The sequence below is a fragment of the Diabrotica undecimpunctata genome, chromosome 2, assembly GCF_040954645.1.
Source record: "Diabrotica undecimpunctata isolate CICGRU chromosome 2, icDiaUnde3, whole genome shotgun sequence".
NCBI lineage: Eukaryota > Metazoa > Arthropoda > Insecta > Coleoptera > Chrysomelidae > Diabrotica > Diabrotica undecimpunctata.
In genome coordinates, this window is record NC_092804.1 from 72,048,453 (window position 1) to 72,076,042 (window position 27,590).

At 32.8% G+C, this 27,590-nt stretch overlaps 1 protein-coding gene across 2 annotated transcripts in view; it reads right to left on the bottom strand.

Annotated features, from left to right (window-relative positions):
- The window catches only part of EcR (Ecdysone receptor), a 995,783-nt gene that overhangs the window by 822,087 nt on the left and 146,106 nt on the right, over window positions 1-27,590 (bottom strand). For both annotated transcript variants that reach the window (XM_072523096.1, XM_072523095.1), the window contains exon 3: window positions 7,289-7,697. The gene's annotated coding sequence lies outside the window, so the exon portion shown is untranslated. The remainder of the gene's footprint in view (window positions 1-7,288; window positions 7,698-27,590) is intronic.

Consider the following 27,590-nt stretch of genomic DNA (forward strand, 5'->3'; position numbering starts at 1 on the left):
ACAGCAGAAAAAACACTTAAAAAAATTGGTAGTAAAACACTATGGGACAGAGCTAGAAGTACAGATATACGACGTAGATGCAAGGTGGGGAACATCGAGGACTGGGTAAAAAATAGAAGAGTAGAAAGGAACGATCATATAAGCCGAATGACATCAATTAGAGTAGTAAAGACTTCAAGAGACGGTTTCCCAATAGAGTGAATAACTTTATTACTATGATGTTTAAATCTCTGTAAGGTGATTTAGAAAAGGTACTACATTTAGTTTTGCTGAATTGATGAAGTAAAGAAAACTTCATCAATGATCCTACAAATTTAAACAGTATAATGGATCTAAAAAGCAAGAGAACAAAAGTATTTTCGACAATTGAATAACAATGGTTATGCTAACTTTACGGTAAAGCTAGCATAGCCATAGCTGTATCTTTGCAAGGAAAAGGGGTTTCTTTGCAAGAAACAATTTATTGCTGCAACCGTCTTCGAGAAACAATGATTATGCTAACTTTACGGTGAAGCTAGCATAGCCATAGATATATATCGGCAAGGAAAAGGGGTACAGGGCCCCTCTTGGCGGCATATTTTATTACTAATTAATTGCTGTTGATTGATATATTAATCAATCCCCAAAAACTACCCCATCATCCCCATTTCGCAAAACTCCTGTTTCAAAAATCGAGATATCGGTCCAAAACATTGAAACCGGAAAAGTGAACCGCTATTACTTCATTACTTAACTATTAATTTATTTCTGAAATTTTATGCCAAGAAACACTTTATTGCTGCAACTGTTTTCTAAAAATAATAATGACTGAACCTATCTTAGCGTCATATTGTATTGCTAATAAAATTTTCTTGAATAATGTTTAACTTACTTGCTAAATTGTTTCCATTATCCTTCAATGTAAATCTTCTAACTAGCAAAACAGTGCTGATACAGTTTATAACAAATAACATTTCATTTGACCCTCGCTTTTAGCTTGCAAAGCGTTTTGCTATATTCTTTGCTTAGACCATACAATATTTCTCTTAAGCTACAATATCCATAGAATATGGCAGCCACGAGATATAGTCCATATTTTACTGTTAAATTTTTGCAAATTTAAAGTACCCCCCACTTATCTTAAATTCGTAAAAAATTGAAAACAACTAGTTTTAAGATCACATCTGTGCCATTCATTGTGAATATATTGTTATAGTTCTGAGCATTTTATTAATTCAACATCTTCCGAGAAACAATGGGTGTTGTGGTTTAAGTATGAAGCTACAATAATTTTGTGTTTTGGAAGGGAAAAGCATAAAACGTATTTTTGGCGTTGAACTATATCAATAAATTAAATAAAAACCATGTGTATGAACTGGTCGTAATTACTAAATATTACTAAATATCATTTTTATTGAAACGCATAATTAAGTTTGTCTACACATGTACCTAGTATTCCCTATACTTTGTGTGGTTAAATATATATGTGATCGCTTAGATAATAACTTAGATTATAGTATATTTTAAGCTTTTTCAAAAACCTGTAACCATTTTCGTTCCTAAGATATAGATATGGCTATGCTAGTTTTACTCAAAAGTTAGCATAGCAATTGTTTTTCGGAAACGGTTACAACAATATATTGTTTTTTGGTGGAAAAATTCAACAATATATTAGCAATTAATTCCTTGCGGTTCACTTTTCTGGTTTCATCGTTTTTGGCCAATATCTCGATTTTTCCAGGGATGAGTTTTGTGCTAATTTATGATGGGAAAATTAGTTACCAATAAAATATGCCGCCAAGATCGGCTCTGTATCCCTTTTCATTGCCGAGATGTAGCTATGGCTATGCTAGCTTTACCGCAAAGTTAGCATAATCATTGTTTCTCGGAAACAGCTAAAACAATAAATTTTTGTCTTTCCGTAATAAATTAATAATAAATTAGCAATAAGTTATAGCGTTAGTATAAAGTCGGCCTTATAAAATGGATATGTTAACTTTACAGACATAATTTAAGTGGCAATTCTAAATGTACTAATTTCTGCATGAATAGAAAAGAATTTGGACCATAGATAATCAGTTAAGTACTACTGCTAATCGAAGAACATAGCGTTGCTAGTATACATTTGTCAGAGGACGTTCAGAATGGTTGGTGTCATTTTTTACCTCCTTTGGGTTTACTTGGTACTTCCTCTTAAAAATCTCAGTGTCGTCAAAAAACCAGAGAATATTTTTCAAAAAAGCCATAAAAAACTGGATTAGAAAATAACATTTAAAGAGCTTTGAAACCATTTACAGGATTACAATTTTCACGAATTAACTTCACATTCAATGTGTGTTTCTTTAAGCTACCCCGCTATTTCTCATCGCCACTTTAAATTATTTAATTTCTTAATAACGGGTATTTATGTAGTTCACCGATAATCCTACAATAATTGTAATTTATTTATTTAAACTAATGTTTAAATGACTTTACGATATGGGGTAATTACCACGAGGCATTTTCCATAGTTACAATTTACAATTATAATATAGAAATTTAGTTTTTGTTTTAATTAAGGACAAAACATATTTAATTTCGTTTTTTAGTTTTCGATCGATCGGTTCAATTGTCATCAAAATCTTTATATTTGATGCAAAAGTATTATTATCTATATATTTCGTACTAGTTCTTCTAGAGTTCTAAGAACAAAATGGTCTTGAATTTTGATACGTCTTCCACAATTTTGTTTTATTATCCCGATAATTTTGCAATTTGTAGATGTTATACAATTGCCATAATTCTTCCAGAGAGTATATTGTTGATGTTGTTATTATTTATATTATTTTTATATCGTTCAAAATGTTTTTTTTATGCTGAACGCTGACAAAATAGCAAAATCATCCTGTATGCTTACGTGTACCTACACAAAACGGTTACTTATGTGTTATGTAATGAATTGCGTATGATAGTAGGTAGATGAATTTTTTCAACATTTGACGCAAAATACATCACATTTATGGTGATTGATATGTTTTCGTGTGTGTGTTTATGTATATATGTATATTAAAATCGAGTTCAAAGGAACTATCAATTACTTTTCCTATTGACTCAAAATGTAATTGCCCGAATTATTTTTAAAGATGGCCAGATCTAAATAAAATTAAATGAGCTAAATTAAAGATGATTTCATCAAACCTGTAACTATTAGTACACACATAAATATTATTTTGATTACTTGATTTAACGATTTAGAATTTATAGACCACACCAGAGACTAATATAGTATATATATATATATATATATATATATATATATATATATATATATATATATATATAATATATGCCTGAATATACAGGGTTTCATTAAGAATTGTCCATATAGTAATTGGAGAAACCTTAGCACAAAATACGAAGATTTAACTTAAAACACTTAAATAAATATTCTTCCTAGAGTTCGGCGCCGATGTCGAATAAGCATAGACCCTTTTTAATCGATCCTGATAAATTGTGAAATTTACATAGTAATAACAATCGTAAAATACACTGCACCATCATACAGTATTATAGTGTTAGTTCATTGTGAATCGAAGAAATAAGATCTGTAAGTACATATTTTATTATTAATAAAGTAATCCGTAATCACAGTATCTTAGAAACACGTATGTTATAAACGCCACATCGCTATTAATTTATATTTAAATAATTATTTCATTTTACTTTCTTTATTAATTTATTAACTACTTTAATTTCATTTCTCTTTTTACTATTTTTTATTTCAAAAGTAGTTGGCGCCCTCTGTTTTTTTTTTCTCCCTCTGTCTTTCTTTTCGTTCTCTTTCTGTCCCGTAGAATAAATATTCGCCCTCTTTATTTCTGTCTGGTAGACTAAAATATTCTGTTCCATGTTGACAGAAAAGCTATCTCTATCATAGGTTTACGTCCTATGTCATCTGTGCTAACTTCATTTCAATCTCCCACTTAGTTTCTGTGAGTCAACTTTTCTAACGTAGTGGGAATATAATTTTTTGCCTCTTTTGAAATTTATAAAAAAAGGCAAACATTATTATAAGATTCATTTTATAGTCTACAAAATTCTCTTGGGGTGAGTACTTTCATTGTAATCCTTATTCTATAATTCTGACAGCATTTCCAATATTCATGACCTTACTTCTTTCGAAATCACGCTTCTTGAATGGATTATGATTTTTTCTTAATTTTGTGCAGTAGAAATCTTAACAAAATTTAGCTAAAGTTTAATAATAATTATATTTGATTTTATCCTTGCCATACGCTATTTGTTTAATTGTAATTTTGTAAAATGGCAACGAAGTTAAACCCCTTTTGATGTGTTTCTAATACCAGTTATTGTTGTATTTTTAGTTTATTGACAAGACCATATTTTATTGACCAGTTTGAAAATTTTGTGAACACATTCAAAATCATGAAAATTTATTGACCACATCGAATTTATTGACCATATTGGACATTTATTAACCACTTAATCAGAACCTACATCCACATGTTACTGCAGCTCTCCAGAGGATACAACATTTAATTAGAAGGACCAAACATCTACAACACACAAGCAACCCATCAAAGTCATAAGTATCACTAATTATTGTTAAGCCTTGGCAGGGTGGATTATTGTTTTTTTTTTAATTCTTTTTAATAAATAAGTTTAGTTAAAATTTGTCTTATTTGCTATTAGCTAAGAGTTCAGGTTCAATCCCTAGTTTAAAACAAGACAAACTCACACTTGAGATACTGAGCTAGGCAAGGCACAGGCGATAAGCTCCCATTGTTGATATCCGACGTAGTATCCCCAAAGCTTTTTAATCTAGCTCTAGAAGACGTCTTCAAAACTACAAATTGGTCAACATATAGCATCAACGTTAATGGCAGCAAGTTAAACCACCTCAGATTCGTTTGAGACATCGTGATTATAGGGAGAACATTCGAGGAATTACAAATTATGATGAAGGAACTCGCAGAGAGCTCCCAATACGTCGGCCTAAAAATTAATATGACAAAAACGAAAACAATGATAAACACCGAAGACCTCAGACGTTCTTCTTCTTCTTCCTCTTTATAAGCAATTCTGTTTGTTCGGTTGTCACTCCATCTTTTGCGCGGTCGTCCGATACTTCTTCTGTCGATTGGTGACTTATCTCTTGCTATTTTGACGACGCGGGTCTCCTCCATTCTGCTTATGTGGTTATTCTATTCTTTTTTTTTCTATTTTGTGTTCATTCATTCATACACTGTACGTTACATTTTCTTCTAATGCCAGACGAATAACTTAAGATAGAACAAGTCCAAGAATACATCTACCCAGGCCAAATTCTGAAACTTGACAAAGAGAACCTAAGTGCGAAAATCACTAGAAGACCAAAACTAACATGGGCAGGATTTGGAAAACTCAGTTGGATACTTAAGAACCGTAATATACCTCAATATTTAAGGAGCAAAGTGTTCAACCAATACATCCCTCCTATCATAACATATAGATGTCAAACCTGGACCCTAACCAAGGCCAATATGAATAGACTAGCCACAACAAAAACGGCAATAGAAAGAGTAATGTTAAGTATACGACTGCAGATAAACAAGGAACGACTGGGTAAGATCAAAAACAAAAGTTGAGTACATCACAACAAAAACTGCCAAACTCAAATGGAGCTTCGCAGGTCACACTGCTGGACAAAAAGACCAAAGTTGGAATACCACAATACAACATTGCTTGGGGATCTTACAAAGTTAGGCGACCAAGATGAAGACCACAGGTAAAATGGGTACATGGCATAAAAAGAATAGAATAAACATTCAGCCGGAACCAGGAATATGAAGTCAAAAGTCAAGGTCAAGACAAAAAGCTTCTCCCCATCCATGTAGTAGTAATGCCAAGAGAAAGAGGTAAGAAAAAAGTAAACAAGCTATTTTACCTAGAAGAGACAGTCGAAAACCTAAATAGACCAAAATGTATTCAATGCTATAACCGTCACTCCTTGCAACACAATAGCAGCAGATGTTGCGCCCTCAGTAACAGAGTAAAATGCACCGACAATCCACACCTTGCATTCTTTCCCGAGACTAATCAGCGAAGTGTACAAACTGCGAAGACTAACACCTGGCCAAAAGAAAACACTGCAACGAAGTCCTACGGAACCAAACATGGGACGACAATAAACACCAACCCCCGAGGACCGGAAAATAGGACAAACACAGAAGCCATACTCATGTAACAACCTTCATAAAAATCATGATGACTAAATTAAAGGAAAGAACCCATCAGAAGGAGGTGCCAACAGGAGTCACCAGTAGAAATGGGTAAGACTAATTTATACTTTCTTTCAGAACACAGAAGCAGTCAAAGCGTAAGAAACATGTTGATAATACAAAAGACGGCATCTTCCTAAACGAAGGACTATCCAAGAATAAAAAAATAGCAGAATATCCAATACATTCTATTATATATAAGAAACTGAAAAACAAAAAGAAAAAAGCGACAAAAAGGCCTCATGGATCAGAAGAGATTTCCAAGAAAGGCCTTATGTAGAGAATAAGGGGGTGATGGAATATATAAAAGGTTGGGCACTCTTAATATATGTGTGTATGTGTGGGAACAATGCGTTCGAAGATCAACACAGCGCAGAGACAGAATAATTTTTATCAAACATGTTTTACCTGTTGCAATTTTTTAAAATCATCACATGTTCTAGCGCAAGTGCAGAGCGATACTTTTAGTGCAATGGGGCGAGTGAAAACATATACCCAAACACTCCAATGCAACATATTCGATTTTCAACGAATCGACCGTTCACATTGAAAATAATTTTATAATAAAGTAGATGCGCAAGTATAATACCGAAACATTTCCTTGTGATAAACGAAATGGGAAATTACTTTAAGTTTACTTTTGGAGTTAATAAATTATGGTGATTTTGACATTGTCGATATGTTTATTGTCAGGCTAGAAGGGTAGAATTAATATAGTTTTTTTGGTGTTGTGATTTTCATTGATCATTTAAGGAGTGCTTCGCGTGATGTTTATTTATTTTTTAAATAGTATATTTCCTTAAAATAGTGTGGTCGACCAGTCAATGTGAAATCATTTCAAAATTGGAGATATCGTAAGCCATTAGTATCTCAATAGTCTGCAATTGCATGTTTTTTAAAGCTTTTCCAGTAGTAGTAACTAACTAGTTGTTAGTTCTTTTCGAAGAATCAGACCTCCATTTATAAGTAATTCATTTATTCCAACACAAAATCAGTAAATAAAATTGTCTAGCTTATCAGTTATTATTAAATAAATCTAAAAACCTTACCTTATGAATTAAATCCAGCCTGGTATAGCATAGACGGCTTAAAATACTTTCTACAAGCTAGTTCGAGAACACGAACGAAAAACGCCAAATCGGTAACGATCGATTATTTATATAAAATCGTATTCTGTATAATGTATAGAAATTGACAGTCTTTATTTAAACTTCCTAATTTATCTAATAAATATATTTTTAAAATTAATCACATCTACTTTATTAACTGACACTACGGAGCACTAGGGTTTGCACTAAGATAATCGAAGGGAGAAGACAGTTTGTATGTACACGAAGAAAACAGTTTACTGCAGAAACACGCGGAGTCCGGAATTTTTGGGGAAATGGTGACGTCGGGGGAGGAGTGGTGTATCTCCTTGGTCAGCTTCTCATGTTTAGACGGTGTCTAATCGTTTATCTGAAACAAAATAAGAATAAAAATATAAATTGAAATAATTTTTTAATACACAGATCAACATAATGTAGGGGACAAACACAAAATACGAGATTACAGAAGGATTTCAAATAACTTATTTCAAATATTTTAAATAAAAAGTTATAAACAAGTGTCCCGAATATAAAATTCTTAGAATTTCATCTTTTTCTTAGAATCATCACAATAGCAATAACTCCATAAGTCAAAAAATGGTAATAAAAAACCATAAAAAACTAAGTTGTTGTCCCTCAACTCATAACAAAGTAGTCTTTAGGTTAAGTTAGTGTAGTGTATGACCTCCATGGTTGTTGATTATTGTCCTACATCTGTAAGGCAAATTCATGATCAGATGGTCAATGCCTGCTGCGATATTCTGTTCCATTCCATTGAAAGACCCTCAAACAGTTGCTGTTTTGTATTGAACGCAATATGTTGTTGTAAAATGTGTCTGCCCAATATTTCCCATACAAACTTAATTGGGTTTAAATCTGGCGACTGTGCAGGCCAGGATAAAACCTTAATTTCATTATTTTCAAGGAATGTTCGCACGACCCTGGCAGTACGCGGACGCGCATTGTCATGCATTAATTGAAATTGGGGACCAGCTTGTTGTGCAAAGTATAAGTAGGTTCAAGAATAATATCGCGGTAGTATGTTGCATTTAGCAACCGTTTCAGACAAACGAGATTGGTTCTTCCACCAAGAGTGATGTTTTTTATCTTATAGACAAAAAAAAAGCATATTGAAGTTTTGTTAAATTTTTTATAGCCATTCATATCAGCATGACCGTCCAAGTTGGTATAATAATCGACAAAACAAAAAAGATTAAAAACATAAATTTATGTTTGTATTTGCAGCTAACATTGATTTAAAGCTATTAATATAGGTGTCCTATAGATTATTTTGACGTATGTATATTTAGAATGATAATAATGAAGGTAAATAGTTAAAAACAAAGAAAAGTATTTTAGATTTTTACGGCAAAATGTTTGGTAATGATACATTTCTTTCCGAATTTATAGGTTGTGGCTTGAAATTACTTCATTCTGGAGTTTTGGGTGCGACAGACATAAAAGGCCCCACGCCGCAACATCATTAGTAACGGCATTAACGGTTCACTAACGGATCTTCTCGAAAATATGCGCCATTTATCCCTTCGTGTGCACTCGGGCTCTGTTACTTGATCTGAATCTGTACCTATTGACATTTTTGAAGGTTTTTTATTTCGTAACCGTGAGATCCACATCTTGTTTAGATGCTTTACGATTTAAGTTGATCTGGTGTTTTCTGATTTCCGAAGAGCTGTAGATATTAGTGTCTTTTTTCAAATACATCTTGGTGGTTGTCATGTATCATGGTGTGTTCTGCAACGAATGATTTTTCGCAGTAACCAAAGTGCCAGATCTTGACTAGACTAGACTTTCTTAAACCGTCTTTATCGGTTTGAAGATATATGTGACGTCATATTTTTAATCTTTCTTTGCTTTTAATTTTCTTTGTAGGTCGATGTTGCGGTTGATTATTTTTGAACATATAGATCGTTTGACGTCACTTAAAGTATTTCCGTTATGTCAACGATGTTCTAGATATTTAAATTCTTTTTTTTCGAATATTCAAATTAACATATTTGCGTTGAACGAACAATAAATGATTTTATGACTCCTCTTGTGAATTCATTTGTTTAAAGAACCTCTACTGTGCGATGATTGTCTCTATCCTATCTGCTTTCGTTTCTGTTGGATATTTATTCGACTAAAACCTTTAAAAATGCAATTTGATTGTAACTTTTCCACGATGAAAGGAATCTCAGGGTTTAGGAAATTTAGCAAAATTTATTAGATCTCCAAAATTTTCTATTTTGTACTTGAAGAAATGAAATTCTTATAATTGGAGAAAGGTTAAACAATTTCTGAGATGCAGATATCTATTTTTTGATAATTCGCAGATGTGTCTTAATGTACAAATTAGCCTAGTCAACAGAACATAATATAACGTATAAGTAACATTACAGTGTTAAAAAAACAACGGAATCAATAAAAGCAACTGAAAGCTAAAAAACGTACGTGATATGTTTATCTAAATGTCCAAGCTGTTCAAGTTAAGCAAAATTTAAGTTTAAAACTAAAAATAAAATTACAACGATGCTAAATATCCTTTAGAATTAAAACTTTTATTGAAAGAAAAACAAAGAGATTGAAGGTTTTTGAGATTTGGACCAAGAGAAGAATTCTTCAAATATCATAGATGGACAACATATCAACCGCAGGCTATTGATAGCAACTAAGCAACAAGTCTTCGTAGACACTTCGTCTCAGTACTAGCAACCTCCAGTTGAGTCTTACGTTGCCATGTTATCTATTCTTGTTGTAACTTAAACATCGTAGTTTATAAAGTTAAAAAATGTAACTCAAAGTTAATCAAACAACATTTAAAGGGTTTTTACCCATATATTTAGTGGCTTCAAACATGTACATCCAGATAGCACTGATGATGGAATATCAATTCCGAAAACGTTCTGTGATGTAGCCCGATAGGATTTTTAATATTATACCTTTTATAAACGAATTTTTAAATAAATTTTTTGTGATACATGGTATACAGCCAACTACAGGAATTTAGTTTCCTTGTGGATTACAACAGATATTTAGCACAAATTTTTACTCAGGGTGCAGCCGGGTCTGTTCTACACTTACAATACTTCATGTAAACTAATTCTAAATAGACAATATTTTAATGTAATTTAACCCGCATAGAAACTTGAAAATTGTTTAAAAAATAATGTGACTAATAGCGCCCGCATGCTTGGCCTGATATTAACGTCGGTAATATGTCCTATCCTCATTTATACTAGAGATGGACCAGCCACAACTGCATATTATCACTACTATAATGTACATGTACATCTAAACAACAATGTGCAGAATAAGGGAAGTATCAAATACTAACAATAAAATTAATAATAAAATTAGGATTTTAAAATATTCTAATACGTTAGCAGTAGGTACTGTAAAAAGGGTAATAACAAATTATCAAATGTATTATATATATATATATATATATATATATATATATATATATATATGTATATATATGTATATATTTATGTCTTATATTTTCTTTAACGATTTCTCCATTAATGTTAAGAGTGACATCAAGAATCTAAGCGATATATACCACTTGTTACTTAAATCAGATACCAAGAACAATACTATATCACAGATAACTAACTTGACTGATATATCCATTAACAACTAACATACCTTTATAATTAATTTTCATTAACACAAAAAAATATATAACATTCCCTTGCTTTTCTTAGATACATCTCAATAAGATGCAATAATACATGAACAATATAATATAATTAAATAAAGTAAATCAAAATAATATTTCCCTATACTGGGATTTAAATTCATTCGTTTTTTACCAATGAACCTTAACGACATAAAGATTCATAAGAACAATGAAGTTGTCAGCGCTTGCATTCTGGCTAAAACAGAACCTCACTTTTAAACTATCTAAAAATCAAAAATTTAGTTATTGCCGACAATTCAAAGAATTACCTCCTTTTAAATGTAGTTACATTGGGTTTTTCGATTAACCTTGGGTAAGCCTTTACGTGTCAAGTTCAAAGCTACCATACATTTCAAACCTTACAAAAAACTTTTTTTGCACATAGTAACAAAAAACACCACTATGTTACTAGCTAAGTTTTTTAATATTCTAACTCTACAATTCTAAGTTACGGTAAGATCAATAATGTTTTAATAGATAATATATGGTAGCTAATTATAATTTATTCTCTTTCAACCCTGAAGAAGCCAAATTAATTCTCTTTGGCGAAAACGTTCGGCGAAACAATTGATACACATTAGAGTCTTTCTTGCAGATTTCCCCAATGTTTAAGAGTTTACTATATATATATATACAGTATACTCCCTCTATAACGAACACGGTTATTACGAGTTTTCGCTTATAACGAGGTACATTAGATGTAACGTGAAATTTCTATTGAACTATAACCCTCTAAAGCGAGTTAAATTTGCTTATAACGAGATAAAATAAGATTGAAAAACGTGTTTTTTTTACGTTTTGGCGTTTTTTACGTCATTGTAGGGGGTTGACCATTCACACCTAATAATATAGGTCCTAATAGACAAGATGTGGAAAGTGTTTTAAAGGTTGTCAGAACCTTTATCCAAAGAAAAAACGGAAATGAAGAAGCATAAAACTGTTTCATCTTTAGATAATATGATAGATAGAATACTGGACAATTCAAAGCAGTCAAAAATGACAGACTTCTTCCAATTGCAGACGCAGTGGTTTATGTTATTTTTGAAAATACGCTTTATACAGATTTACAGAATACAGATTTTTTGTTTTAACGTATATCATTGACAATAAAAGTAAACAACTTTTTTTCAAAAACGCCGTTCAAACAATATTTATTAGCATCTTATATTGCTCCGAATGGCTTCACTATAGAAAGTTAATGTTTTAGAAAACTACTACATATTCATATGTATGCACAGTATTATTGTTGTTGGATATAACGAGATCCGCTTATAACGAGGTAATTAGTCTGCCATTTCAGTTCTCGTTATAGAGGGAGTCTACTGTATATATATATATATATATATATATATATATATATATATATATATAGTCTAATAGCACCTGTAGACATTTGTTTCTAACAGACATCCTTGTCTACATATAAAATTTGCTACCGGATAGATGTTGGCTTCTATTGATAGGTATACGGCAATTTTTGTAAAAAACGGATGAACGTCCGGTAACGTCACACTAGCGAGATTCACCGCAGTTTGTACAACATGCAGGTATAAATCCGTTGAAACAAAGAAACAAAGAGGGTTTTACATTCTTAGACAAAAATTCAACCTAAATTTTAATGCGATTGGTAAAGTGAAAGTGAAAAGAAAAAGAGGACCGTGGAGACGACGCACGTCCTGGTTGAAAAACTTAAAGCAGTAAATTGGAAAAACAACAATAGAACTATTGTAGAACTGCTATAGACATAGTAAATTGGGCCGTGATGATCGCCAATGTCCTTAAAGACACACGAAGAAGAAGACAATATGGAAGTCTTTAAGAACTATAAGACGAAAAAATACAAAATAGAAAAGTTTTATACGAACATATCGGTTTAAAAGTTTTCCTACGTTTTCCGATACCCAATCGCCATTTTTCTCGGCTGGTCCATAGGTTTTCCTCCATTTCTCTATTTCGCGTTTCCCGATTTATGCCTTCTCTCCAACTAAGACGAGGTCTTCCTCTTTTCCTTCTACCATGAGGTTGCAATGTTCGAATTTGTTTTGGAAGTCTCGATCTTCGGGCATTCTTTGAACATACTCTTAGTTGTTGGGTATCAATATCTTCTACTATTGTACGATTTACTTTCATAATTTCTCTTATTTTACTGTTAGTACTTAACTCTCTCCAATCTCGATTTTCCTGCCGAACTTCTCCAGAAATCCATTTTCATTACTTTAATTTTCATTTCAGTTTAATTTTTAAGTTTTCTCTTGTATCGTTCTTTTTTCTGCCATACTTTACTGCTGTAGGTGATTATACTTTTAATAATTGTGTTATATATATCCTACGTTTGTTACTATTTGATATTGATTGATCCCAAAGTATATTATTTAAAAGGGATATTGCTTTTCTTTCCTGGTTGTCCCTTTTTTCTATCGTGTCTCTACATTCCCTTCTTTGTGATGATCATACCCAGTACTTATGTCGCAATGTCTGATTATTTTTTAAACTTTCAATGCGAAGTCCTGCTATTTCCCACCGACACACATATATTCTGTCTTTTTTATGTTTTCAAGTCCAAATTTTTTATATTCGTCGATTAATTTTCTTGTCATATATTCAATATCTTCATACTCTTGTGCTATAACTAATTGGTCATCTGCAAATAATAATGTGTATATTGTAGGTAAAAGGTAAGATCATGCATAGACCACATATACACACTGGAACAACTGTTGGAAAAGAAAAAAGCAAAAAATAGAGATATACATTTGGCATTTGTGAACCTGAGAAAGGAGTATGACTCTGTACCAAGGTTAGAACTATGGGAGGCAATATACAATTTAGAAATACAGACGGAACTCATAGAAGCTACAAAAGCTCTGTATAAAGAAAATCAAGTGTTCATTAAAATAAGAACAAGAATCATAGGAGACTTCACCACAACAAAAGGGCTCCTGCAGGGTTGTTCCACATCTCCAATCCTATTCAAAATATACTTAGAGAAAGCGTTGACTACATGGAAAAGAAAATGCGAAGGCATGGGAGTACCGGTACGGAAAGAATACCTATATACGTTAAGCTTTGCAGACGATCAAGTAGTGATTGCACAAGACCAAGACGACCTCAGCTACATGATGAAGAAACTACAAGAAGAATATACCAAGGCTGTCCTAGATATTAACCTCGCGAAAACAGAGTACCTATCGACAAGTGAAGAAGACATAGAAGATCTACAGATTGATGACAACGTAACAATCAAAGGAAAAGATAAATTCAAATACTTGGGGTTTATAATCACGAAAAAGGCAACAACAGAGGAAGAAATTACACAAAGATTAGGACAAACAAGAACAGCAATCCGACAACTTAACTCAGTATGGTGGGATAGACACCTAAATATGAAGACAAAAACACAGATTTATAAAACATTAGTGCGAAGTATTATGACAAATGGGGCTAAAAATTGGATCATAAACAAGAAAAACAACAGTAAGATAATAGCAACAGAGATGGAATGCCTACGAAGATGCTGCACAGTAACAAGAATGGATAGGAGAAGTAATGACGAAATAAAGCAAAGAAAATCAATAGAAACAGACATACTAACTTATATAGAACAAAAAAGACTAAAGTGGTATGGACATGCAAGAAGACCTAGCGACAGCAGATAAATAAAGAGAATAACCGAATGAAGCCCCATAGGAAGGAGGAAAAGAGGACGACCCCGAAAATCCTGGAGGAACGAAGTAGACGACGACATGAACAAGAGAGGCCTAAACGATGGAGAATGGGACAACAGAGAGAGATGGAAACGGTTGAGCGAGGGAAGGCAGTGAATACTGTAGAATCCCTACTGTAGTATGTATATATATATATATATATATATATATATATATATATTATATATATATATATATATATTATTATTTATATATATATATATATATATATATATATATATATATATAAGGAAGTAAACATTAAATATTGGGTTTGCAGCAATAAAAAATAAAACGTGTACTCTTGTAAATTTTTATTCCAAGCTTTCGGACATTGGTTATGTCCTTCATCAGGGAGAAACTTAATGAGGTTGTATCATCAATGATGTTATGTAATGTTGATAAAATGTATCACAGTCTGTCATCTTTGTTCAATATAAAAATCCTATTTCTACGTTTAAAATTCAAAAATTACTTTACATCCACAACACTTAATTATTCTAAACACATTCATGCCATTATTATTCTTAATTTTCGAAAGATGATGGAAATTTATCACGTTACACTTTTGATGATAGGCTTCATTTTTCTTACGACATATCATTCTTCGCACTTTGGCTTGTGTCTCCTTGTATATTAGTTTTTCAGCGTCATTCTTTGTATTCAAAAATGTTTAATGTTTGGTTTTTCTCTCTTTTATTTTCTATTTCTCGTTCTATTTCTTCATCCCACCAATCTGGTTCTGAATTTGGTGTCTAATGGCTTCTGTTGCTGCCCCTTCAGGCACATTTTCATATGGTTGTAATGTTCATTGCTATTATTGAATTGTTTAATTTTGAACTTTGGTTCTATTTGTTTTCTATTGATCATTTTTATTTCTTCTTTCTTTAGTCTACTTCTATATAATTCTCTCAAGCTTTCCTTTTTTTGGGCTCTTTAGCTTGTATCACTTTTCTGGTTATTTTCCATTTCGTATTCTTCTTTTGTTTTTGTAGTTTTGTAGTTTTACTACTCCAAATGTGGTCTTGGTCTTTAATAAGTAATGGTCACTGCTACTAGTGGCTCTCTTGTATACTCATACATTTTGTAAAATCATTTTTGTCTTCTGTCTTGCGATTGTGTAGTCTATGATAGATTGTAGACCTAGTTTTTTTGTGTCCACCTATATTTGAGTATATCTCAGTGTTGAAAGAATCCGCTGACAATTTTCATTTCTTTTTGTTCACATAGTGTTAAGTACCATTATTATTTACGGTGTCCTCACCACAAAAAAAAGATTCGGGACAAGCGCAGCATAGACAGAAAAAGATGTCTTGGTTTAGAAACATAACAGAGTGGTCCGCTTGTTGTTATATAAATGTTCTGAGCATACCAGTAGAGAGTTAACATTATCAAATCTTTTTCTTCTGTATTCAAACGAGACATGTTTACCTCCGACACCTGGTCATAAAACTTTTGTAACATACTCTGTTTTTTTTTTAGTAAACTCTAATAAGTCATATGGTACAACGAAGACAAACAGTTTCCTCATTGGTAGTTTTAAGCTCTTAAGTTGACTGGTACATTCCTGCTTAATATCTCTTAGCACATTGCAATGAAATATGATGCGTATGGGAGTCTCTTTTTTCATTTCGCGTTTTCGGCACTATGGTACCTTACCTATTTTGTATAGGTGTCTTCCTTAACGATGATGTCGTCACTATTTCGGTGACCTTTATAATCTCTCGTTTATTAATGTTCATCAAATCGTCCAAGAGTTTTTGTCAATATTCTTTTTTTGTCAATATTCTTGATTATTATCTTAGTCTGGATTTGTCCTTAAATGACTCCCAATTTCTTTTGATGATTCCTTATTAGCCACTCCTCAACCTCGTTTTTTGCAGCATTTTTGGTGATGCCACACAATAGTTCTGAGCATACAAAGGTTTCTCTCGAGCCTTGTTTTGCGGACAAATCTGCTCGTTCATTCTCAAGCACCCCTTCATGGCCCTGCACCCATATTAGACACTTTGTTGAATTTTGCCTTAAATTCTTTTCTGTTGATGTTCTATAGAGCAGTAAACGACAATGGAGTGTGGAGAAGACGATACAACTTCGAACTTTATAGAATATACCAGAAACCTGATATCGTAAAAAAAATTAAGATATTACGTCTGAGATGGATAGGACATGTAATGCGGATGGAACAAAATGACCCAACTAGGAAAACTCTCCTTGACAGACCCATTGGTTAGAGAAGAAGAGGAAGACCCAGAACAAGGTTCCTTGAAAACATCGATGAATACATGAGAAATATGGGAATACGTGCTTGACGGAGAAAGACGATGGATAGGGACGACTGGAGAGAAATTCTTGAGGAGGCTAGGACCCACGCAGGGTTGTAAAGCCAGAATGATGATGATGATGTTGATTTTTGTCAGGTTGCTGAAAAGATCTTTGCAGTTTTTCACCAGTCTCGATTTGGTGAGTGGATCTCACCAAAAAAACAGCCACTTGATTATATTTATAAATGTTGACTCTGTTTACTTTGGGGTCTCCATTTACGATTTCATCAATACAGGCCACCAAAGCAAAAACTTTTGCCTGAAAAGCCTGGAACAAAGTCGTATATTGACCTTATCTGTAAGATTTGCTATAATTACATGTTTGCCCATCTGAAAGATGGATTCCTCAAGTATAGTCCCAGTAGGTTACCCCTAGATACTTGACCACTTTGGTTTTTTCTAGTTCCTCCCCAAATAATTTCACCTCACTCAGTCTAGTAAGTTTTCTCCGACACCAATTCTCTATGTAATGAAGGGCATATTTTATTGCATCTGATCCGCAACAGTGCTGAGAAATTTTTCCCTTGTCACTATTACAATATCGTCTGCGAAACAAACATAAATGGTAATTAACATTACCATGATGATAGTCAATTTTTGTAATGTGAGGTTATTGAGGGTAAGTGGACTAGAATGTTACGAAAGATGAAGTGAATACCGAAAAAATGTTTTCATTTAGATAATAATACTAGAGATATTTTTATCGAATGCTTATTATTATGCTTATATTGCACCAAGATCCTTGATAATTTAATATTTCTATTTTATTGACATTGAAATATTGAGTTCGAATCTGATAACGAAGACTTCCATCTCTAATATATAATATACTTTATAATTTACCGGAATACAAACATTCTTTAATGTCGAATCAATTATATAAGATTCTTTTGTATTTTTTTTTATTGAAAAGTCTATAGTTACCGAGAGAGTGTCGTGGTATTCAAGGTGGCCTTTGCAATTGCAATTGTTTTATTTGCTACGGTTTAGAAGCATTGTGTTTCCATAACAATAACTGTTATGTATACTCTTGATAAAGCAGAAACTATCCTTGAATCCGTTACATAAATGAATCTAATTATTTTCTAAATAATCTAAAAAGGCGAAGTAACAATTTCCGAAAATAGTTGCTGAAATAATAGCAGATTTGGATACTTTGGCAAAGTACTTTCTGGAAAGTATAATTAATTTTCTTCGGTAATCAGTTGTTTGGCTTTTTTCTAAGTAAGTTTATTAGTTCTAGAACGAATTGAAAAATATAGTAATACAGAGAAAGACGATTATAAAGTATCTATTGATCTTGAGAAAGTATTTGATAATATCTCGAGAAAGGTGTGATTGTCACTGAAAAGGAAAGGAGTTTCCCGATTAGTATATAAAGATTGTGATACTATACTATTGTGATAGTATTGAGATAGGTGTAGCAAACCTGATAAATTTCAAGTAACAACAGGGATGCATCAAGGCTAAGTGTTTAGTTCTGTCCTATTTATTCTTGTTAATGTGTCAGATACCATCTAAACTTCAAGGTGACATAACACATTCATCTACGGTAAAATTAAAATGTTCTGATGTATACCATGTATCGCATGGGTCTTAAAAGTGATTTTTAATTTTCATGTAAACAAAAATTTATTCACTGTTGTACCTCAGCTGCAAAGTAATTTTTTATAGGTTTACTGATATCACTACTAGGTGGCAGCAGCCTCAAACGGTGGAAAAATCGATATATACTGCCTGTAGACGTGATATTATATGGTGGGGATTATACTTCCCACTGCCTATGAAAGGGTTAAAGATACTAGGGATATTAAAAATACAAAATGTTCACAAAACATAAGAGTGAGTACAACATGGTGTTGATCTAAGCTCAAACCGTCTACTTTCTTTAATCTTAAAAAAAAACAAAATATTCACGAAATATGGGACTACTGTATGTCGTTGATGTAAAACCACCCTATTACCATGTCTTCCCTAGAGCATATCCCAAACGTAACATACGAAAAATATTTTCTTTCTTTTACCCGGTATAAGCCTAAAAGAGAAAATTGAGTAAACCTTTGCTTAACAGTGTAAATAGCAAATAAACAATCTAAAAAAATTTAAAAAAAAAATATTAGCGGAATCCGTTAATCCGTTCAAAATCAACTCTTAAATTCAGCATAATTTTTGGTGGTACAAAACTTTTGCGGTTAAGTGTATTTCATAAGGATAGACATCTTTTGATATAGATTAAATATAAGTTGGGGTTCCATACCAGTTTAAATGCTGATCGACAAAATACTAGGTTTCAGGATTATGGAAATTGGTATAAGACAGTTGTTAGTATCGCCTAAACCTGCGAGTGCTGTGGATGTGGAAACCATCTTAGGAAAAATGTACGATTGGATATGCATTGTGATGTATGAATATATCTACAATAAGACCGGGATGATTCTAAATTTTTTATAAAGCGATCATATGTTGGTTAATTAAATCATTAGTACATATTATATAAAATAAATGCCAAAGAAAAACTTAAAAGGCCATGTCTTTTCAAGTTAGTGCTATATTTTTAACTTTATTTAAATTTTGATCAAAGGGTTGGACTAGATCTGAATGCAAAGAGAAAAGGATAAAGTATAAAATTATGATACAAAATGTGAACTTCTGGGATTGTCGTTTGACTAAGTTTGTTCTAAGATATATGCGTTTAACAGATTATATTAAAACTAAATAAACTGGTCTATATTCTGATTCTATTTGAGTATTTAAAGTTTAAATTGTTGATTTTTCATAGATTTTAAGGTCTAGGTCGTTAAGTATGGAAAATTATTAAGATTATTTGCCAGGTGCCATTTTGCACCTATGAAATATACAAATATTTCTGTCGCCTTAGGACGCTCTCTCATCCGACTCATCCTTCAATTTGTGTCCCGTTATTATGTACCCTTATCGTAACAATCTCTATATTCACTCGAAAACAAATAACATATACAGTTACTCTTAATTTTAGCTTTATATTTTAAAAAACGTTCAAAAATGTAAAGTTGCGATAGTTGAAATACATAATTTATTCTTATAACAGCGTGTCTTTACAGATTGTACATCATAAAGCAAACAACCTGAGGTTAACGTTACGTTATTACTTACTCTCTTTTAAAGCAATATAATTCAAGGCTCTCGTTATCAGTTCTAGTTGAAAAGGAGCAAACAGGGGAGCTTTTATTAAGATATACGATCTTCACAATGCAGTTCTTGTGACATTTATTTAAGTTTTGAAAACAAACATTAAGATAATATCAGCGATAAAATTGTATGATCCTATTTATTTCAAAATTGAAGTCAGTAGGTACAGATAATTTTATCTACAGACTTATAAATTAAAGGAATTGAGATTTACAAAGACAGTAATTAGATTAATTTTAAAGTAAACAATTAAAATGGCATTTTTATCATTATTCGAGATTTAAGTGAAGTTTAAAAAGAGTACCTATTTGACATAGATATATAATATAGTATTTAATTTCCCAACTAAAAATATGCATGTGTTTGCAATAAGTGTATTTTAGCAATATAATTGAGGTTGTTTTGTATAATTAAAATAACGTTTTTAAAATAAATTTGTTTAGTATACTACTTAAATTCCTAGTTGACAACGTAAATGAAAACGGCTTGTCCAATTATTTACGATATATCGCATACACTCTAGATACCTATTTAAATTTATATACTATTATTTACATTCATTTGTATTTGAATTTTCTACTACTAGTCCAGGAAGCCACAGCGGATTCGCTAGAAAAAATATTCTGATTAAGTTTTTTTTTGCACAATCTTACTAAAAAGACCCCCTTTTGTCAAATTTGCATGTTGCCAGGTACTCCAGTCATCAGAGACGAAAATGACACTGAACCTCTAAAAATCATACGAACAAGCTGAATTTTGCCGAGAATATTAATTTTGGGACCCCAAAAAAGTTGCAAAAAAGTTTACCACTTTTACCCCCGGGCTTCCCCCTAAAACTCCCCTCACAGGGGGGTAAAACGCAAACAAATCGATTTACACAGAATCTGTACACCGTAGAAAAAAATATTTCAAATAAAAAATGTAGCTGAGATAATTTTAAACAAAAATGTTCATGAGCATTTTTTTGTGCAGAATGAACCGTTCTCTTAGAAACAACGCTTGAAGCGACCGTCGATTTTGCATGTCAGTTACGCGTGCGAAATCAATGCTCAATAAAATTTGTATCGGCTCGACGGTAAAAATTCGATATGTTTTGATTCAAGTGACCTATCGACAAAAATCAAGATCAAGGCACAGAGTGCAGCTTTCGTATGCAGTTTTTGTAGTTTGCCAAAAATAAACTCAGTTTTTATGCAAGTGTTAAATAAATTAACGTAGCGTGATTTTTGCCATTTTTACTATTCCCGCGAGTCTGTGCCTTTAAAACGCATCTTGATTTTACTCGACATTTGGATCAAAACATATCGAATTTTTATCGTCCAGCTCATACAAATTTTATTGATCATTGATTTCGTGAGCATAACTGACATGCAAAATCGACTGTCGCTTCAAGCGTTGTTTTTAAGAGAACGGTTCATTCTGCACAAAAGATGCTCATGAACATTTTTGTTTAAAATTATCTAAGCTACATTTTTTATTTGAAATATTTTTTCTACGGTGAGATTCTGTGTAAATCGATTTTTTCACGTTTTTGCCCTCCTGTGAGGGGGTTTTAGGAGGAAGCTCGGGGGTAATAGTGGTAAACTTTTTTGCATCTTTTTTGGGTTCCCATAATTAATATTTTCTGTAAAATTTAGCTGGTCCGTATGATTTTTAAGGGTTAACTCTCTGACGAGAGGTCCAGAAGTGCGTCAAAAACTACTGTTTTTTTTAAACAAATTGCGAAAATCGGTCTTGTTGCACCGACAAAGTTTTGTTAGGGTTTTTGTGTCATTCTAAATAAAAAAGATTCCTAGTAACTTTTCTCTAAGATGCACCGTTTTCGAGTTATAAACGATTTAAGTTACCAAAACAAATGCAAAAATGGTATTTTCAACTTCGAAAAACAACACAAAAGAAGAAACATTTTGATCACATGGTCACAAATGTTCTTCAAATATCCATTAACAAAATCCTGAAGCATTGTAATTCATAATATTAATTTAAACCTTAGTTTTGTAATTTTTAATCAAGCGCGTATTAATTATTACACACTTACGCTAAATATACATACTTTGCTGTCACTTGTACTTGAAATATAAGTACATTTTATTTTTGCATAATTAAATGAGTGTAAATTAGTTTCATTGCAATAATTAAAAATAGTTTCACTTTAACGTGGCAAAATAAAATAACGTGGCTTGCTTCCTATTTAACATGTGAGATGTTGAGCAATATTTCCTACAAAACCTACTAACACAAAACCAAGTACATGTTGGTTACTAAGGATCCTATATCAAACGAGGAACGGGAAACAGCATTTGGAAGTCATACCTTTAAACGTGTTGATAGCTTCATATACCTTGGCTCGCTAGTGACTACTACCAATAAAACAAGCGAAGAAATTAAAAGACGAATAAACCTTACCAATAGGGCATACTATGGATTCCAAAAACAATTCCACTCAAGAAATGCTCAAAAAAAAAACAAAATTAATGTATACAAAACACTGCTGAGGTCGGTCCTTACATACGGGTCCTAACGTAGAAGGATGTAAAACTTCTGGAAATATTAGAGCGTAAAATACTCCGCAAAATATTTGGAGCTATAAACGATAAAGAGCCTTGGAGCAAACGATTTAATTAAGAATTATACCAACTCTTTAATGAACCAGATGTCGTAACGTTCATTAAAACACAGTGACTTAGATGAGCCGGACACATAATATGAATGCCTGACAACATGATTACCAAACAGCTAACGACAGGAACACCTATAGGAAGAAGAAGCAGAGGTCGACCGCGAATTATTTGGTTAGATGGTGTTGATATATTTTATTTATTTATTTATCGTATGGCATACAATAAGGACACATGATTAAAAATCAATATAAAACGTTACATGAAGTATTACAAACGAAAATCTAATGAATTATTAATATAGTGTAAAACATTTTCGGTCGTATTCAGGAACTCATCGAAAACTCCAGGGAATCGCCTTCGAGGGCGTTCTTCAACAATGTGACGGACGGTCTGTCGTTGCGCACCAGTCACACTCAGGAGTAAAGGCTTTTATTATATTTATTAAGCTCAACAGGCCTTGAAGGCCTAGGGCTGAAAGATTTAATTTTTTCCTTACAATTACTATTACATATTATATATAATGCTTTTGTAATAAAGGCTTTTCCCCATCTATATAAGCTGTCAGCCTATCTACCGCTGTTTGTTCTTATTCTGTTTGGTGTTGTCCATGTATTGCAGGTCAGTTCAAAGCCTGACGGTTTCTGATCGATACAGGCCATTTAGTGTGCTTCCTATGGTGAGTCGCTCTCCCATTGTCTTCTCCAAGCGTTGGTGAGTTTGAAATGTTCCTGATGTAAGGAGTTGGCTCTTAGTAATGGAGGATATCCGGAGCGCAGTATGTTTATTTCGATATCAAGCTTATCATGGTGGATGGATAGTTGATGGTTAGCCTCAAGTTTTCGATATTCTCTGAGAAGAAAATGACTTCTTCGCAGTTTCGGCGGAGGAATGTGACTCAGAATGGAAAGCCAATAGTTCGGTATGGGTATAATTGTACCTGAGATCATTCCCCTTGTGTGGTTGAATTGGGTGTCGATAATCTTCGTGTGTTTGCTATTGAGCCATAGCGGGGAAGCATATTCAGCCACTGAGTATACAAGTCTGAGAGCGGATGATCTGAGTACGGAGACTGAGGACCCCCATGTAGTGCCACATAGCTTTTGGACTATTTCTCGTTTTCAGTTTTGCTGCCGTTCTTTGTAGATGTTCTTTAAAACTTAATGTTCTGTCCAGGGTCACTCCAAGATATTTTGGTGTTGAGTTATGAGCGAGCAGTCTGTTTTCAAAGTGAACGAAGAGTTTTTTGTTGGCTTGGGCATTATTCAGATGGAAACAGCACACTTCGGTTTTCGTTGCAGTGGGGCGTAGCCTCCATTTGCGAAAGTATTCTCCCATAATGGCAAGGTCATCCGTTAGTATTGTTTCTGTAATATTCAGGTTATTATGTTTTGCTTGAAATCGTCACCGTGGCCAAATTTCTGTGAAGTTGTCCCAGGTAGGTCGGCGATGTATAAATTGAACAGTAAGGTTGCCAAAACAGATCCCTGTGGCAGTCCATTGCTGAGCTTCTTTTAGACACTTTTAAAATTGCCCATTGTGACTTAATAAGGTCTGTCGGTGAGCATGTTATCAATGAGTTTAGTTACCTTTTGACACGGGATGGCACGGATTGGTTTGCAGATTAGTCCTTGTCTCCAGACAGTATCGTATGGCTGATAGGTCAATAAAAGCAACGGATGTTTATTGCTTTCTTTGAAAACCTGCTTCAATATGTGTTGTTAGGGATAGGATCTGATCTGTGTAGCTGCGGTTAGGTCTGAACCCTGCTTGCTCAATAGGTATCAATTCAAATAAGTTTCTACTAATTCTGTTGTAGATTAAGCGTTCCAGCAGTTTATAGACACAGCTCAGCAAAGCAATCGGTCGGTAGTTTTAGGGCTGATTATTTGCCTTTCCTGGTTTTAATATGGCTATAATGTAGGCCTTTTTTAGTGAATGGGGGATTTCTCCTGATTTTAGCATATGTCTATAGAAATCAGCCAGCCATTTCCTAGCATATTTGTCACAGTGAAATAAAAATTCTGAGTTGATTTTATCGGAGCCGGATGCATTTCCAGACTTAATTTCTGAAATAATTTCTTCTGGAGTAAACTCGTCAGAGTATTCAGATGTAAGCGGGCATGCAGACTTTAGTATTTTTAGTTCTTGATTTACTTTGGTGGTGTTGTCACGATCTCTAGGTGCTCTTAAGGTTGATACAATGTGGGAGGCTACTCTGTTGGGAGCTATTGGTACTTTGTCTCTAGTTGGGAGTCTGCTACTATCAAGTTTTCTAAGTAAAGACCATGCTTTTCTGCTTGATTTACTAAAGTCTAATTTTTCCACAGTTTCCATCCATTTTTGTCGTCTGCCTGAATCCAAACTGTGCAGTAGTTTGTCCGCAATTTCTCGGTTTTGGCTTTCGTTGTATCCTTGATACAATTTCTCAGATTTTTCATCCCATCCTGGGACATACTCTTTACGATATCTTCTGGGTATAGTTTTCTTCGCTGTAGAGATAACTGCACCAACAAATCTCATGTAGTTTGCACGTGTTGGGGGTATCCATCCTAGACATTTGTCCAATCTTTCAGTAAAAGTCGCCCAGTTTGCTTTTTGAAAGTTTCACCTAGGTCGAGAAAAAGATGATATTATTGGTATTTTGATGCAATGTTCTATTACAACTGGTCTATGGTGGCTACGTGGAAAATCTGGGAGTATTGTACGTGAAGCTGCCAGTGGTTGATTGTTTTCATTTGTGGAAACAAAATATAGGTCTGGGTTGTATTCTCGCCTCCAGGCTGCAGATCAGAGCCTCGCCGTTTTGATCATTGTGCCTATACTTCCAAAGTTCATGATGAAGGCATATCTATTTCAATTACTTTTGCTACACAGTCAACAGTCGATATACTGGAGCGGGTATTACCATTATATTTTACTATGGAGTCCACTAATGATACTAGTAACATCCACACTATATGTAATATTTTAATAATTCTGGTGTAATATTTCTATTACCGGCTGCTTTTCCGTACTTTTAGAATTTATATACACTTCTTAAACCTTGTCTCTAACTTTGTTTGTAGACTCCTTAGTAATTATATTGTTTAAGTAATTATATTGTAAGCATATTAACGTATTAGTTGTCAGTCACTGAAAAGAAATTACTTTTCGCATCTGCTATGTACGATTACAGAAAAAAGTTTGATACATTCCAGATGTAAACATGTTATCATCAAAATTTAAATAAAATTCTAAACAACTGTCAGCTCGACACATAAGTGTTTCAAGTTCAAAAAAATTGAGGTCAGATGTGTTTTTAATCCCCCCAAAGTATTTTTGAATGTCACAGCTCTTGTTATCAGAATTGTCCTGGTTATTAAATTTATGTATACAGTGTATTTTTATCACGATATTATCAAGTTTTAAAAAGTATTTTTTTATTCAATTAACTTTCTATATTTTTAACTTTTTAATAGCGTTTTTATGTTTGAAATTTGAAATTATTGTCTATAGAATATTTATATTTTTTCTTAATTTGGAGGTGAAACCGATATTAAATGCGTTATATCGGATTACTTTATTTTTAGAAATATTAGCCTACACCTACACAATTACCAGTTGAATAATCTGAAATAAAAATCAACATTTAATAGTATATGTACTCTGTTCGAACGTAATGGTATATTATTTTTGGGGTTTTTACTTCGTAGTCTGGAATTACTTTATCCTAATGTTTCCGTTGACATTTAATCCCAATTCATAAGGATAAAAAATTGCGTTAATCAGAATATGATCTGCCAGATGGATAGAAATATTTCTGGTTATTGGAAGTAATCAAATATCCCTATTTAGGTATCTCCTTGTCGATGTCTGTAGCTGCATCTTTAGCAGTAAAAGTGTATTCACGTTTATATTGTTTAGACACGACCGTTTTCTTCAACCTAGGACCCATTTTCCCCAATACCCCCAACCCACACCTAATGAGACAAACAAACTTACATTTGACTTTCCGTAAATGCGTCCTACATAACCTATTACATACTTTAGTAATAAAGTAATAATGCTTAGAATTTTTCTATCGGCTCTAATCTCATGTAGCATACTTAGTTCGTTGTGCCCATACAATCTTTAACATTTTTTTAAATACACACTTTATGAATACTTTTGCTCCTAGATCTATGTTTCTACTTAATAAAATAATATAAAATGAATATGTTTTTTACTAAATAATATCGATTATCTAATGTTAAGGTGTATTCGTAAGAAGTTTTTTCATTTGTCTTTAATTTTCATGAAACATGAAAGAATAATACAGAAATTAGTAGACACAAATTCAAAACTATAATAAACGCATAACTAGGTAAATAAAAGAAAGACCACTTGTAAATGCTACAATAAATGACAAAAAGTAGATGTAGATTTTATTAATATAAGGGGTCGTTTTTACCCCTAAAAAATCAAATGCAACCAAGGGCAAAAGTCCGATTTTGAAGTGGAGGGTAATTATATCAATCAGTGAAGACAATTGTTTTTATTATAACTAATTTAGGAGGTGAGATTTAGGGGTTAAACTGTTATAAAATGTTAAATAATGTTGTTTAATTATAAATGACAGTCACTTACTTCATTAAAACATAATCTGAATTAATTATCCACTTTAACTTACAATTAGACCATTTTTTCCAATAGGGGTAGCTTTCACCCCTAAAAGATAAAAAGCAACCAACCGCACAAGTCCAAAAGTGAAGTGGACGGAAAATAGAACCTAATTCCAAATTTTCA